We start from the raw sequence: 14,554 nt of genomic DNA, 5'->3' as shown, positions 1-14,554 counted from the left end.
CACGGGCATGTGCCTCCTTCCATACTGCGTGTGCCCTCCACATGGTCACGTTGACCTCATACGGACTAGGCTTTTCTACGACGAGCACAAGGCCATATGACCCTAAGCCACCAATTTTAGTTATGTGTAAGCTTTTCATCTAAAAATGTGTACGTGTTTGACCCTTGACTAGGCTTTAGTGAGGGTAGTTAAGACTTTGATATTGGCTTTGGTTTATGTGTTATTTGTGACTGTTGTGCCAGATATCTGATTCTAAACTCAGTTAGCTGGGTATGTGCATACTTGTTTCTGTCTGACTATCTGTCGGTGTGTTTATTATTTCTGTGAGGTTGTAAGTAGACATGCACTTGCATAAAGTAATTTTTAGGTTGGTTGTGAAGAGAAAGAAGATTGATTTTGATCTGATCTAGTAGTTTAACTACAACTTATCGATACAACAGTTTACCGCACTATACCACTTGTATGTCGACTTGGTTAAGTACTATTATCGATTTGGTAGTTTAAAGCGCTACATGTCTTTCAGTGGCTTACCATGATATCTTATCAGATGCGCAATCATGACTTTTGTTGCGTATTATTATTTGAGTGGCTTAGTTCACATACATGGTGTGTAGGGTTGGATGGGCCTTTCAAGGTCCTATGTGGTGTGTTTGGTTGGATAAGCTTATACAACTCTTTTGAGGTGTGATTGAGGGACAAAGAGGTGTGTTGCCTCGATGGTGAGTTTTTATTACTTGACTGCATTCGTACGCATCTGTCTGAGTGACTGGGTGTAAGAGTATTCGATTGTGTTCTGTCTGATTGAATAACACTTGTGACTGAGTGTCTGTGTATGACATTGTGTGCTTGAATTGTTACGTTCTGCTGGGACATTGGTTCCAAGTTTACGTTCTAATTCTGGGTATATCTGTGAGTATGCTTCGCTATTGAATTGATATTTGTAATTCTATTTTTGTCTCGTGTCAAACTCATTCTGAGCTCACGTAGCTCACCCCTTAGTGTTTTCCTTTCAAGTATACTTTCATTTTCTGTAGCTTAGACTCGGCATGCCGAAGGTCTTGGACAATCACGATAAGAAAATATGTTTAAGCGTCAAAACGATGGTATAGTTTTAATTTGGGTTTTGAAAATGGTTTCTTTGGATGAAATTTTGTAATAATTAGACTTTATATCTAAGAGTTTTTGCGAACTTAAATAATGTAATGTTTTAGTTTGTTAAACTAAAATTTTCCATAATCACTTCGATGATCAATGTGACTTTCAAAATTTAGCCTAAACTTCTAGGCCGGGTTTTGATGTGTTACATTTAGTGATATTAGAGCCAGGTTTACAAAAATTCAGCCTGTGTTTTTATGTAATCGATACGCGTATGTTCGTTTTAAAGAAATTTTTGGGAAACTATACCATAGTGTTTTGAAATGACTTGTGTCGGAAAATAAAACTTTTTACAAAATGGGATGTTCGAGACTCGATGCTAGTCCGTGCGAAACTTAGGAAATTGTAAGATTAGTTAAACATTTATGGTTATGTTTATTTTGGAAATTGTATATTCTTTAAGATTAGGTACAAGATCGAAATGGATTACGAAGGTAAGCGAGATCACAAGGAGTCATCTGCTTCTCCAATACGTGTTTCTATTTAAGATTTAGAGATAAATGCAATTTTACCAACTTTGAGTAGTGATAACTCAAGCTTTGTCTTGAGGCGGATACTCGGGTAATGATGGAAGTGCTAGAGAAAATGTTTGAGGCTAGGTTAGAGAGGATTAGAGAAATGCTTCAAGCTAGGTGCATAGATTGTGGGAAGAAAAGATATTGTAGTTCTCGTGGTTAGAGCCTCGGTTTGAAAAGTGTGTTAGGGCGCATTTGAGTGGTAATAAAGGTTTTACGGAGGGTGCTAGTAGTGGTGCGAGTGCTCCGTTTGTGAGCATTGTAAGAAGCGCTATCCAAGTAATTATTGGAAAAAGCGTAATATGTTTTCGATGTGGGTGCGCCAAACATCGATCTAGAAGTGTCCTCGTTGACTTTGAGAGTGTATGGTTGTGAATGTTTGAAGTTTTGATTACAAGACAAGAATTGTGTGTGATAGGATAAATATGTATCTGCTTGAGTGTTAAGTGTTACGGTTGTGTGTGAGGTCTTGAGATCATGTTTAGCGTAGTAACGCTCGGGATTAGAGTGCGTGGCGGAGCATAGTGGTGTAGCTTGTGTTATACCATGTTATATTTGTTGGAAATTTCGGGATGAAATTTCTTTGAGGGTGAGTTGTAACACCCGACTTTTGGGGTTAAGTTTGAGCTTTGTGGTTAGGGTTAGCGAGTAGGTTATGCTATTGTGTTTAATTGCACGTTTAAGTGACAGAATAGACTTGCTAGTCTGGTGGTTAGTTGTGTGTTAGCATATCTCTAGGTCACATGTTCAAACCTTTGTCTGTGCATTTTGGAGAAATATTTTTATTTTGTTAAATAGTAAACATGTTTTAAATTTACAAATAATTATTAGTTTTATTTTTATTTTGGTTATTACTTTCTTTTCATGTTCTTCTCTCCCTCTCCCTCTCTTTGTTTTCATTTTGTTCTTTTTTTTCTTTTTGAAAAACGATTTTGCTTGTGGATTTTGGAGAGTTTCACTCCTTTGTCGTCGAGTCAGTATCTAAATGTCATTGATTGCAAATCAGGTGTGGGCTTTGAACCTTATCTAATTTATGTACGAGTTCATGTTTCGACGATTCTTGTATGTGCTCTAAACCGTTGATTTTGGGTATTTAGTTATTGTGGAAGTAAGAGGAATACTACGTATTTCGATATATTTTTGTTATAGCAAAGGTTGAGGACTGATTTGATGGCTAAAATTGTGATTTTGTCCTATTTCGATGTGATTTCGTGACCATATGGGTGACCACATGACCGGATGCCTGTTCACACGGCTGTGTGGAATTAGGAATTAGGGTTTTCAGGCAGGACCAAGTGTCACACGACTGTGTGGCTGATTTGGGGAAATTAGTTAAATTTTACATAGCCGTGTCTTTTGGGTACACGGGTGTATGCATTTGGGAATTAGAGTTTGGCTATTTTGGTGCCACACCATCGTATATTTTGGACAGATGATTGTGTCTGGTGGGCACACGGGCGTGTGAAACCCTTACATGATCATGTTTGTCTTGTACCCTATTTTAGTACAAACAAACAGAGAGTTACACGGCCAGATCACACAGCCATATCCCCAGGTCATACAGGAATGTGCCTCCTTCCACACGGATGTATGCCCTTCCACACGGCCTAGGCTTTTCCACACGGCCAGAGCACACAGCTGTGTGGTCTTAAGCCACCAATTTTAGTTGTCTGTATATCCGACTCTTGACCATGATTTAGTGAGGGTAGTTAAGACTCTGATTTGGGTTTCGGCTTATGTGTTACTTGTGAATGTTGCGCGAAATATCTGATTCTGAACTCAGTTATCTGGGTGTGTGTATGCTTGTTTCTGTTTGACTGCCTGTCGATGTGTTTATTGTTTCTGTGAGGTTGTAAGCATACATGTACTTGCATAAAGTAATTTTGGGTTGGTCGTGAAGAGAAGAAAGATTGATTTTGATCTGACCTGGCAGTTTAATTGCAACTTATCCGTACAACGATTTATCACACTGTACTACTTGTAAGCCAGCTTGGCTTATACTATTATCTGATTTGGCAGTTTGAACTGCAACATATTTGTATAGCGATTTACCGCAATGCAATCGTAATCGCAGAATCATGACTTTGTTGCATATTATTATCTGAGTGGCTTAGACAACATACATGGTGTGTAGAGTTGGATGGGTTTTTTGAGGTCCTATGTGATGTGTTTGGTTGGATGAGCTTATACAGCTCTTTTGAGGTGTAATTAGGGGACGGAAAGGTGTGTTGGCTAGATAGGTGGGTTTTTTATTACTTGACTACATTTATACGCATCTGTCTGAGTGACTGGATGTAAGAGTATTTGATTGTATTCATTTGATTGAATAACACTTGTGATCGAGCACCTGTGTATGACATGGTGTGCTGGAATTGTTACGCTCTGTTGGGACGTTGGTTCCAAGTTTACTTTCTGATTCTGTGTATATCTGCAAGTATATTTCGCTATCAAATTGATATTTTTAATTCTCTTTTTAGTCGCGTGTCGAACTCACTCTGAGCACGTGTTGCTCACCCCTTAGTGTTTCCCCTTTCAGGTACACTTTCGTTTTCTGTAGCTTAGACTTGACATGCTGGATGTCTTGGACAATCACGATAAGGAAATATGTTTAAGAGTCTAAACTGTGGTACAATTTTAATTTGGGTTTTCGAAAATGGTTTCTTTGGACTGAAATTTTTATAATAACGGGACTTTATATCTGAGAGTTTTTACGGAACTTAAATATTGTAATGTTTTTGGTTTGTTAACCTAAAATTTCCCACGATCACTTCGATGATCAATGTGACTTTCGGAATTCGACCTAAACTTTTAGGCCGAATTTTGGGGTGTTACATAGACAGGATAAATTTATTTGCCTGGAAAACAAGTTTGAAACAAAATTTATTCAACAAACTTTTAAACATTAAATTCTTCCCAACTTATGGTACATAATATACATCATTTAAGGTTAAAACCTTTTCAAAAGTGAATTGTAGTTCAACAGACCCTTTGTCTTTAATTGTTGTGGTGGAAGAATTTCTCATGTACAAAACATTGTCATTTTCACATTGTGTGAACTTTGTGAACATGCTTGTCTTTGCACAGATGTTTAGTTGCTCCAGTATCAATCCATCATGCATTATCATCTTGTGCCATATTAATTTCAGATATCATTGCAACAAACTTTTCGTTATTATCAATCTTAGAAGATGATTTCTTCTTTAAAAATCAACATTCATTCTTGAAATCTCCCTGCGTACCACAATGATAGCATGAGCCCTTTTGTTTCTTTTTGAACTTAGGTGCTCTATTAGTCTTTGAACTTTCTCTTGGATGATTTTGTAGTCTATACTTCCTCCGTAACATGCACTTTGGCATTTTCAAAATCTAGGTTCTGATCTTGCTGTCGATATTTTTTTTCAATATGAAGATGGTTTGCCAAAGCCTCAAGAGATATTTCCTCTTTCTTATGTTTTAAACTTCTTTTAAAGTCTTTCCAGAGAGAGGAAGTTTGTCTATTATGGAAGATACAATAATCATTTCATTCATTTTCATTATCATATTGCTTAAATTGATTCATCATTTTTCAATATCACGAAATTGTTCCATAATTGAGCGACCATAAAGCATATGATAATTATTGAAATGACTAACAAGGAATTTCTTACTTGTAGCATCTTCGATCATGTATCTTGTCTTTAATTTGTCCCATAAATCCTTAGTGGTGACCTCGTTTTGGTAGGTGTCAAACAAACTATCGGATAAATCATTCAATATGTGGCCTATGCACATGTAATCAACATTGTCCCATTTTGCCTTTCTCGGGTTGTAGCAATAAATTTGTTTTCATTCTCTTACGGTTTTGGATTATAAAAAACATAGGCAATCTTCAAAGTTGTTAATAAGAAGTGCATCTTTTTCTGCCATCGTCGAAAATAGCAGCCAACTCCTTTAATGTTCCACTTTCATATGTTGTGGTAGTTATTATGAAATATAACCTTAAAATTGTTAGTACAAATCTCCGGCAAGGAAAATCTCGAACACATGAACAAAACTCGAACAGAAAAAAAAGAAATAGGACAAGGCTCTAAGCTGTGTATCAAGCCAATATCTTTAAGGTTATATTCGCCCCCACCTACCTTCAGCGCGCAAAATAGTTTCAAGCAAATTAACCTCGAGAATAGAATGAAGCCAATAACTATTTGCGTTTTGCACTGACGAGAATAGTCCACTAAGTACTTAGCAATGTATACCAAGAAACTCAATTTCTACAAAGGATTTCTGTCGTAATACTTTATAGAATAATCTAATAATATTAGAAAATGGAGGAATGAAAGAAAGAATTTTAAAATTTGTTGGTGTGATTTCCAAATGAAATCTCATTCCTATTTATAGGAATTTTCATGTCTCTTCATAGAGACATATTTCAATAGGTGTCTTTTGAATAAATAAAAATAATATTATTCATCTAATTTTATAACTATTCAAGTAATATTGTTTGAATAGTTATATAATTCTTTTCAAAAATTAAATGATATAACTTTTGACCAATGTCCAAAAATTCATCTTTTGATTAATTAGACCCATTCATTTATAGTTATTGGAACACTATAAATATTTGAAAATGTTCCAACACTACAGAAGGTGTGTAGCGGGTCGTCTCAAGCTGGTTCAAATAGGATATACAGGAGTTCCTCTGTGGACTGTCCTAAGCTAGGGGTCACCATGGACAGTTCTCAGCGAGAAGTTGTATACGGACTGTTCCAAGTGGAAGATCCTGTGTAGGTTGTTCCATATCTCACCACATGTCATTGCTGAGGTAGGAGTATAACAATAATAAGTAGATAATTTTTATCCATAAACTCACTTGATTATATATCTCATAAATAAGGTAAGATAATGACCCTTCTAGCACTTTCAAGTTTCCTTGATAAAAAGTCTTCCTTAACCGATTATAACCTGTTGCATCATCATCAAAGGTGCATCCAAATTTATATGTTGACGATTATGCTTGATTTACTGCCTATTGGTCAACTTTTAAATAGAAGATATTATGCAATTAAACTTGCTCCAATTTTTTATTTCCAAGATATTATGTTAGTAGGTATGCCAACTTAAAAGATTTTTCGAAGAAGATAGAAAACTTATCAAAGGAGCTTCCATTACCCAATACAAGCCACCTAGTTGCCTTAAATCTAAGGAAGCTGTAAAAATTTTAAATTCAGGGATGGTGGGGAAGTTTTTCAGCTCCAAAACTATGTTTTAAGCTGCACTGTTTTAGGATTAATCAAGCATTGTGGAGGTAATCCTACAAGGTGAAAATATTGCAGATATTGACTTTGCTACTGAATTGGTTGTTTTGTTTCATTGACAGCAACTTGTGGATTAAATATTATTCTTATTTGAATTAATTAATGGAATGCAATTTAAATTACATAAATTAATAGATGCATATATTTCAGTTACAACATCCACTTCAAATGCATCACTTGAGCAATTATTAAACACAATTATATAGTGAAGACATACCACAATAAGATAATCCTACAAAACAAAAACATTGCTTTGATAGTAGTTCAGCTGAAATCCTTTTGTTCTATAGTAGCATTACAGTCCCAGGTTCTTTTGGATGGACACTACTGAAATTGTCTCTTGGGGGTTAAAACAATAATGGAGGTAAGATTAGTTATTGTGACGGTGAGGTTGAATGCTATAAAGGTGAGATTAAAATCAATGTTTAAATATGTGTTTAAAATTAAATGCAACTTTAACGATAATGTGAGAATAAACAAGGATCATTAAAGACATTAAATTATATATGCTACATAAATACTTAAAAATATATTTCATATTAAATAATTAATATGTATTCAATTTTATTTATGTTAAATAATTATTTTATAAATAAATAATTAAATATTATTTGATTTTAAAAGAATTATAACTGTTCAAATAATATTATTTGAATAGTTATAATATTAAATGAATAATTATATGTTTTTAAAGACATTATAATTCAGAAAGACAACTATTGAAAGATGCCTCTATGAAGAGATATGAAAATCCTATAAGTAGGAATGAGAATTCATTTGAAATAACACCAACAAGTTCTAAAATTTCTTTCTATCATTCCTCATTTTATAATATTATTAGATTGTTTTATAAAGAGTAACTGTAGAAATTCTTTGTAGAAATTGAGTTTCTTGTTATTCATTACTTAGTGCTTAGTGGACTATTCTTGTTAGTGCAAAACGCAAATAGTCATTGGCTTCATTCTATCCTTAATGTTAATTTTCTTGAAACTCTTTTGCACGCCAATATAGGTGGGGGCGAATATAACCTTAAAGATAGTGGTTTGATAAACACCTTGGAGCCTTGTCCTATTTCTTCATTTTCTATTCGAGTTTCATTTGTGTGTTCAAGATTTTCCTCAACGGGGATTTGTAATAACAATTTTAAGGGTATATAATTCATGGTGACTACCACAAAACATGAAAGTGGAACACTAAGGCAGTTGGCTTCCAACTTTGTCAAACTTGATTGTTTTTATAGTGGCAATTTCTGACGATGGTAGAAAAAGATGCACTTTTTATTAACAACTTTGAAGATGACCTATGTTTTGGATACACCAAGACCAAAAGAGAATGAAAAAAAAATTTGTTGTTGCAACCCGAGAAAGAAAAAATAAGAAAACGTTGATTACATGTTCAGAAGCCACATATTGAATTGTTTATCCGATGGTTTGTGTGACACCTACCAAAACGAGGTCACCGCTAAGGAATTATAGAACAAATTGGAGACAAGATACATGACCGAAGATGCTACAAGTAATAAATTTCTCTTTAGTCGTTTCAATAGATATCAAATGGTTGATGGTCATTTTGTTATGGAACAATTTCGTGATATTAAAAAAAAATATTGAATCAATTTAAGCAATATGATATGAAAATGGATGAAATGATTGTTGTATCCTTCATAATAGACAAACTTCCTCCATCTTGGAAAGACTTTAAAAGAAGTCTAAAACATAAGAAAGAGGAAATATCTTTTGAGGCTTTGGCAAATCATCTTTGTATTGAAGTAGAATATCGAAAGCAAGATCAGAACCTAAATTCTGAAAATGTCAAAGTGCATGTTACAGAGGAAGTACAGACTACTAAACCCGTCAAGAGAATATTAAAATAGACTGATAGAGTACCTAAAGTTCAAAAAGAAACAAAAGGGCTTATGCTATCATTGTGGTAAGTTGGGACATTTCAAGAATGAAGGTCGATTTTTAAATAAGAAATCATCTTCTAAGGCTGATAATAACGAAAAGTTTGTTGCAATGATATCTGAAATTAATATGACACAAGATGATAATGCATGGTGGATTGATACTGGAGCAACCAAACATGTGTCCAAAGGCAAAAGCATGTTCACAAAGTTTACACAATGTGAAAATGACAATGTCTTGTACATGAGAAATTCTTCCACCACAACAATCAAAGGCAAAGGGTCTATTGAACTATAATTCACATCTTGAAAGGTTTAAACCTTGAATGATGTACTTTATGTACTAGAAGTAGGAAGAATTTAGTGTTTGGAAGTCTGTTGAATAACTTTTGTTTCAAACTTATTTTTGAGGCAGATAATTTTGTTTTGTCTAAGGGAGGAATTTTTGTAGGGAAAGTTTATATGTATGAGAGCATGTTCAAACTCAATATTATTAATAAGAATAAAATAATATTTCGCTTATATGGTTGAATCTTCTTGTTTATGATTTTATAGATTAGGTCATTTGAATTATAGAAAATTGAACATGTATAAGTTAGATTTAATTCTATTTTAATAATAATATTGAAAAATGCAATAGTTGTATGTTGACTAAAATTATAAGGAACCCTTTCCTTAGGTTAAAAGGAAAACAAAGTTGCTTGATTTAATACATAGTGATTTATGTGACATAAATAATACTCCTACATTAGATGAAAAGAAATATTTTGTTACTTTTATTGATGATTGTTCTATAAATTGTTATGTTTATTTATTGCATTCAAAAGGTGAAACGCTTGATAAATTTAAAGCTTATAAATCTGAAGTTGAACTTTATGGAGGGATCCTTTAATTTCACCAAATTATTTTTCTCCGGAAGCTAGTTTTGAGGTCAATTTGAAACCCCTAAGCAATTTCTTTGACGTCTCTTACACCTTTCTCCCAAATACGGCCTACTTCGAATTTCTCCCAGTAAACAAAGATGGAGGAGGAAAGGCTCAAGAAACTAGGACCATAGACAAACCGGTCGATCTTGAGAATGTGATGCTTGGTCAATACTACGAAATTGTTGTCACAACTTTGGCAGGTAGGTTTCTTTAATTCGGCATCAAAGCTATACGTCGGTTACGCCAAGAGACACGGGTAAAAGTCTCACATTCACTATAGGTAGGTTTTGAGTATAGATGCAGACAAAACAACTGAAGAAGACCTTTCGAAAGCAATCACGTATACAAAACTCATCCTCGAACTATTTGGCATTATGTTGACTGCACACAGTAGCTATTCCGACTCCTCGTCGACACCGGGTCGATATGTATTATTTTGGGAGCTGAAGATGAAAGGCAGCAATGATTTACCAAAACTTGATGCCAGGGTAATGGATTAATGCTGCTGTATAGTGGAAGAATCCTTTGATTTTACGTATAAATCACTTAGGAAAGGTGGTGCAATTTCAGCTTTAGAGCTAAGGGTGGTTAAACATGGAAGCTTTGATGAACTCGTGGATTTCTATATATCAAAGGGAGCTTCCATTTCCCAATACAGCCACCTTGTTGCCTTAAATCTGAGGAAGCCATAAAGATATTGAATTCAGGGATGGTGGGGAAGTTTTTCTGCCCCAAAACCATGTCTTAAGCCGCATTATTTGAGGATTAATCAAGCATTGTGGAGGTAATCCTACAAGCTGAAATAGCAGGCATGGACTTGACAAAGGATCTTTTCATGAAAAGATATTTCACCAAACCTACCTAAATTTATGCAATTATATATTATTTACTCTCTCTTAATATTAGTACTTTTGAGTTTGTCTTTTTATCCATCCGATGGATACGTAGAGGTGCTCATGGGCAGGGCGGCCCGGCCATGCCAATGGCCCGCCTAAAATATGGGAGGGTTCGGGTAAAAATATAGGCCCGAAATTTGGGCTTGGGCAAAAAAACGAGACCCGTTTAGAAAATGTGCTGGGCCTCGGGCACCACTTTTTTTGCCCGGGCCCGGCCCGAATATATAATAAATATATTGTTATTTTATTTTAAAATATTTTTAAAATATTTTTTTATTTTTAAAAAAAGTTTGGTGTTTATTTTAAAAATGGGCCGGGCCAAGCCAAGCCGGGCCCGAGCCTAGTATGCAGGCCAAAATTTTTTTATAGGCCCAGCCCGGCACATGAGCACCTCTATGGCTACCTTAGAGTCAAACGATTTCGACACTGAGCTGGATCAAAACGTAAACAAATAAAAAGGTCTTTTAGTGCCTATTTAATAATTTAAGTAGTTTATGTACTGATTCTCATTATTTAATAATAAATAATTAAATCTAATGAAAAGAAAGATAAATGAGATAATTTTTTATTTCATTCCTTCAGTATATCTCTATAATTCCTTGTGTATATCTCTATAAGCTTTCTGTATGCCTCTATTTATAGGTCTTCTAACATGATACAACTTTTAAGTTAAAAAAATAGAGATTTAATTATAATATAAAAGTCTCATAATTCCTTATAACTTTTACAAAATATTATTAAACAAAATCAATATTATTATTAAAAATTCAAGTCAATCTAATTAATTGAATGAAGAAGATGTCTATGAATTGAAATGTACTAGCTTCTAATCTCCCATATGCACATGATTTTTATATAATTTTAAATTCGCTATATAATATATTTTTATAATTTCAAATATATATATTTATGCTAATTAAATGAGGATTAGTTTAATTTATACTAAAAATCAATTAATTTTGAAAAAAATAATTGAGAGAATAAAATAACGTTTTAAAAATAAGAGTAAAGTAAAAGATTATTCACCCAATTATTTATTTTGTTTTATCTTGGTTACACAACTAATATTTTTTCATTTTAATTTCTCAAATTTTCAAAATTAAATATTTTTGTTACTCTTTTATTAGTTGCTTAATAGAAGTCTAATACAGGCCTTATTTCATTGATCTAATAAAAATTCAACTCTCCAATGTTTATATTTTCTATCAATTTGATCTTAAATCTAAAGGTTTCAACAAATTTATCCTTCAATGTTTATAAGATTTATCATTTGTCCCGATTATAAAATATCTTAAAAATTTTAAAATAAAAAAGTAAATATACAAATATTTTAAAGATTTATGTACCTTGCTTTAAATTTATCAATGGTTCCATCGACCTTCAATTTTTTTTGAAGATCCATTTACAACCCATTAGTTTGGAACCCAGTGGAAGATCAATTAAGATCCAAGTTTGATTTCCTATTATTGAATTCATCTCATCATTTATTGCTTCTTTACAAAAAGTAGAGTCATGAGATTTCATTGCCTCTACAAATGTAATAGGATCAAATTCCGTATTATAACAATAAGATATCTTATTGCATATATTTTATCTTTTCATTCTATAAGAAACATAATGAAATCTGGTCCAAGATCTTTAACCTTTTAATCCTTTTAATTGTTGACAAGATTTATCATTATTATCAATTTGTTCCAATGAAATCTCATTCTCATTTGAGGAATGAAACAAATGTTGTGGCTGTAATTGTCTTGAAATAGAATAAAATCTATTTTCATCAAAATAGCATTTATTGATTAAATAACAATATTAATTGAATTTGAATCATTTAGTTCAATTACCATGAACCTATATGCCTTGATATTATTTGCATATCCTATAAAAATGTATTCAATTCCTCTTTCACCTAACTTTTTACGTTTAGGTGTTGGAACTTTGACAATAGCTCTACAACCTCAAACCTTTAAATAATTAAGGTTTGGTTTCATTTTCTTCCATTGTTCATAGAGGTTATTTGAGTTTCCTTATTAGGAACTTATTCAATATATGACAAGCTATTAGAATAGCTTCTCCCCAAAACCCTTGTCCAATATCTGATTATGATAATATTGAATTTACCATTTCAGTCAAGACTATATTTTTCCTTTCAGCTATACCATTTTGTTGTGGTGTGTAAGGGGTTGAAACTTGATGGATAATCCTAGTGGATTCAAAATAACTTGGATTATAGTATTCTCCACTTCTATCCAATCTTAAGCACTTGATAAATGATTCACACTAAAGTTCAACTTGATTTATAAACTTTAAATTTATCAAGTGTTTCACCTTTTGAATGCAATAAATAAACATAACAATATCTAGAACAATCATCAATAAAAGTAACAAAATATTTCTTTCCACCTAATTTAGGAGTATTATGTATGTCACATAAATCACTATATATCAAATCAAACAACTTTGTTTTCCTTTTAACTTTAAAGAAAGGGTTTCTTGTAATTTTAGTCAACATACATGTATTGCATTTTTCAATATATTATTATTAAAAATAGGAATTAAATATAATTTATGCATGTTATTCAATTTTCTATAATTCAAATGACCTAATCTATAATGCCACAAACAAGAAGATTCAACCATATAAGCAAAAATAGTATTTTTATTCTTATTAATAATATTGAGTTTGAACATTCTCTCATACATATACCTTTTCCCTACAAAAATTACTCCATTAGACTGTAACACCCAAAATTTTGGGGTTAGAATTTTGAACTTTATGGTTAGGGTTAGTGAGTAGGTTATGTTATTGTGTTTAGTTGCACATTTAAATGATAGAATAGGCCTGTTGGTCTTGTGGCTAGTTGTGTGTTAGTGTATCTTTAGGTCACGTGTTCGAACCTTTGTGTGTGTGTTTTGGAGAAATAGTTTTATTTTGTTAAATAGTAAACTTGTTTTAAGTTTAAAAATAATTATAAGTTTTATTTTTATTATTTTTATGTTGGTTACTACTTTCTTTTTACGTTCTCCTCTCGCTCTCCTCCTCTCTCTCTTTGTTTTTTTGTTCATTTTTCTTTTTGAAAAACAGTTTTGCTTGTGGATTTCAGAGAGCTTCGCTCCTTTATCGTCGAGTCAGTATCTAGACATAATTGATCGTAAATCAGGTATGGAATTTGAACCTTATCTAATTTATGTGCAAGTTATTGTTTCAGCAATTCTTGTGTGTGCTCTAAATCGTTGATTTTAGGTATTTAGTTGTTGAGGATGTATGGGGAATACAACATATTCTTATAAATTTTTACTATAGAAAAGGTTGGGGACTGATTTGATGGCTAAAACAACAATTTTGGGTTGTTCCAATGTTATTTTGTGACCACATTGGTGGCCACACGGGCGTGTGCCTATTCACACGGTCGTGTGGAATTAGAAATTAGGGTTTTCAAGTAGGATTAGGTGCCACACGACTTGGCCACACAGCCGTGTGGCTAATTTGGAGAAAGTAGTCGATTTTCACACAGCCATGTCCCTTGGGTACATGGGCGTGTGCATTTGGAAATTAGGTTTTGGTTGCTTTGGTACCACAGGGCCTGGCCACACGGTTGTGTGGCCTATTTGGTAATTTAAGGATTTTACATGGGTGTGTGTTTTGGACAGGCGACCGTGTCTGGTGAGCACACGGGCGTGTGAAACTTTCACACAACCATGTCTATTCTATAACCTATTTTAGCACAAACGGACAGAGAATTACACAACTAGATCACATGGCTTTGTCCCTATGTTACATAGGTATGTGTTTCCTTCTACACGGGCATGTGCCTCCTTCCATACAGGCGTGTGCCCCTCCACATGGTCACGTTGACCCTCATACGGACTA

This window comes from Gossypium raimondii, chromosome 11, assembly GCF_025698545.1.
Source record: "Gossypium raimondii isolate GPD5lz chromosome 11, ASM2569854v1, whole genome shotgun sequence".
Lineage (NCBI taxonomy): Eukaryota > Viridiplantae > Streptophyta > Magnoliopsida > Malvales > Malvaceae > Gossypium > Gossypium raimondii.
The sequence above is the reverse complement of the archived record's forward strand: the minus strand, read 5'-3'. Positions refer to the sequence as shown.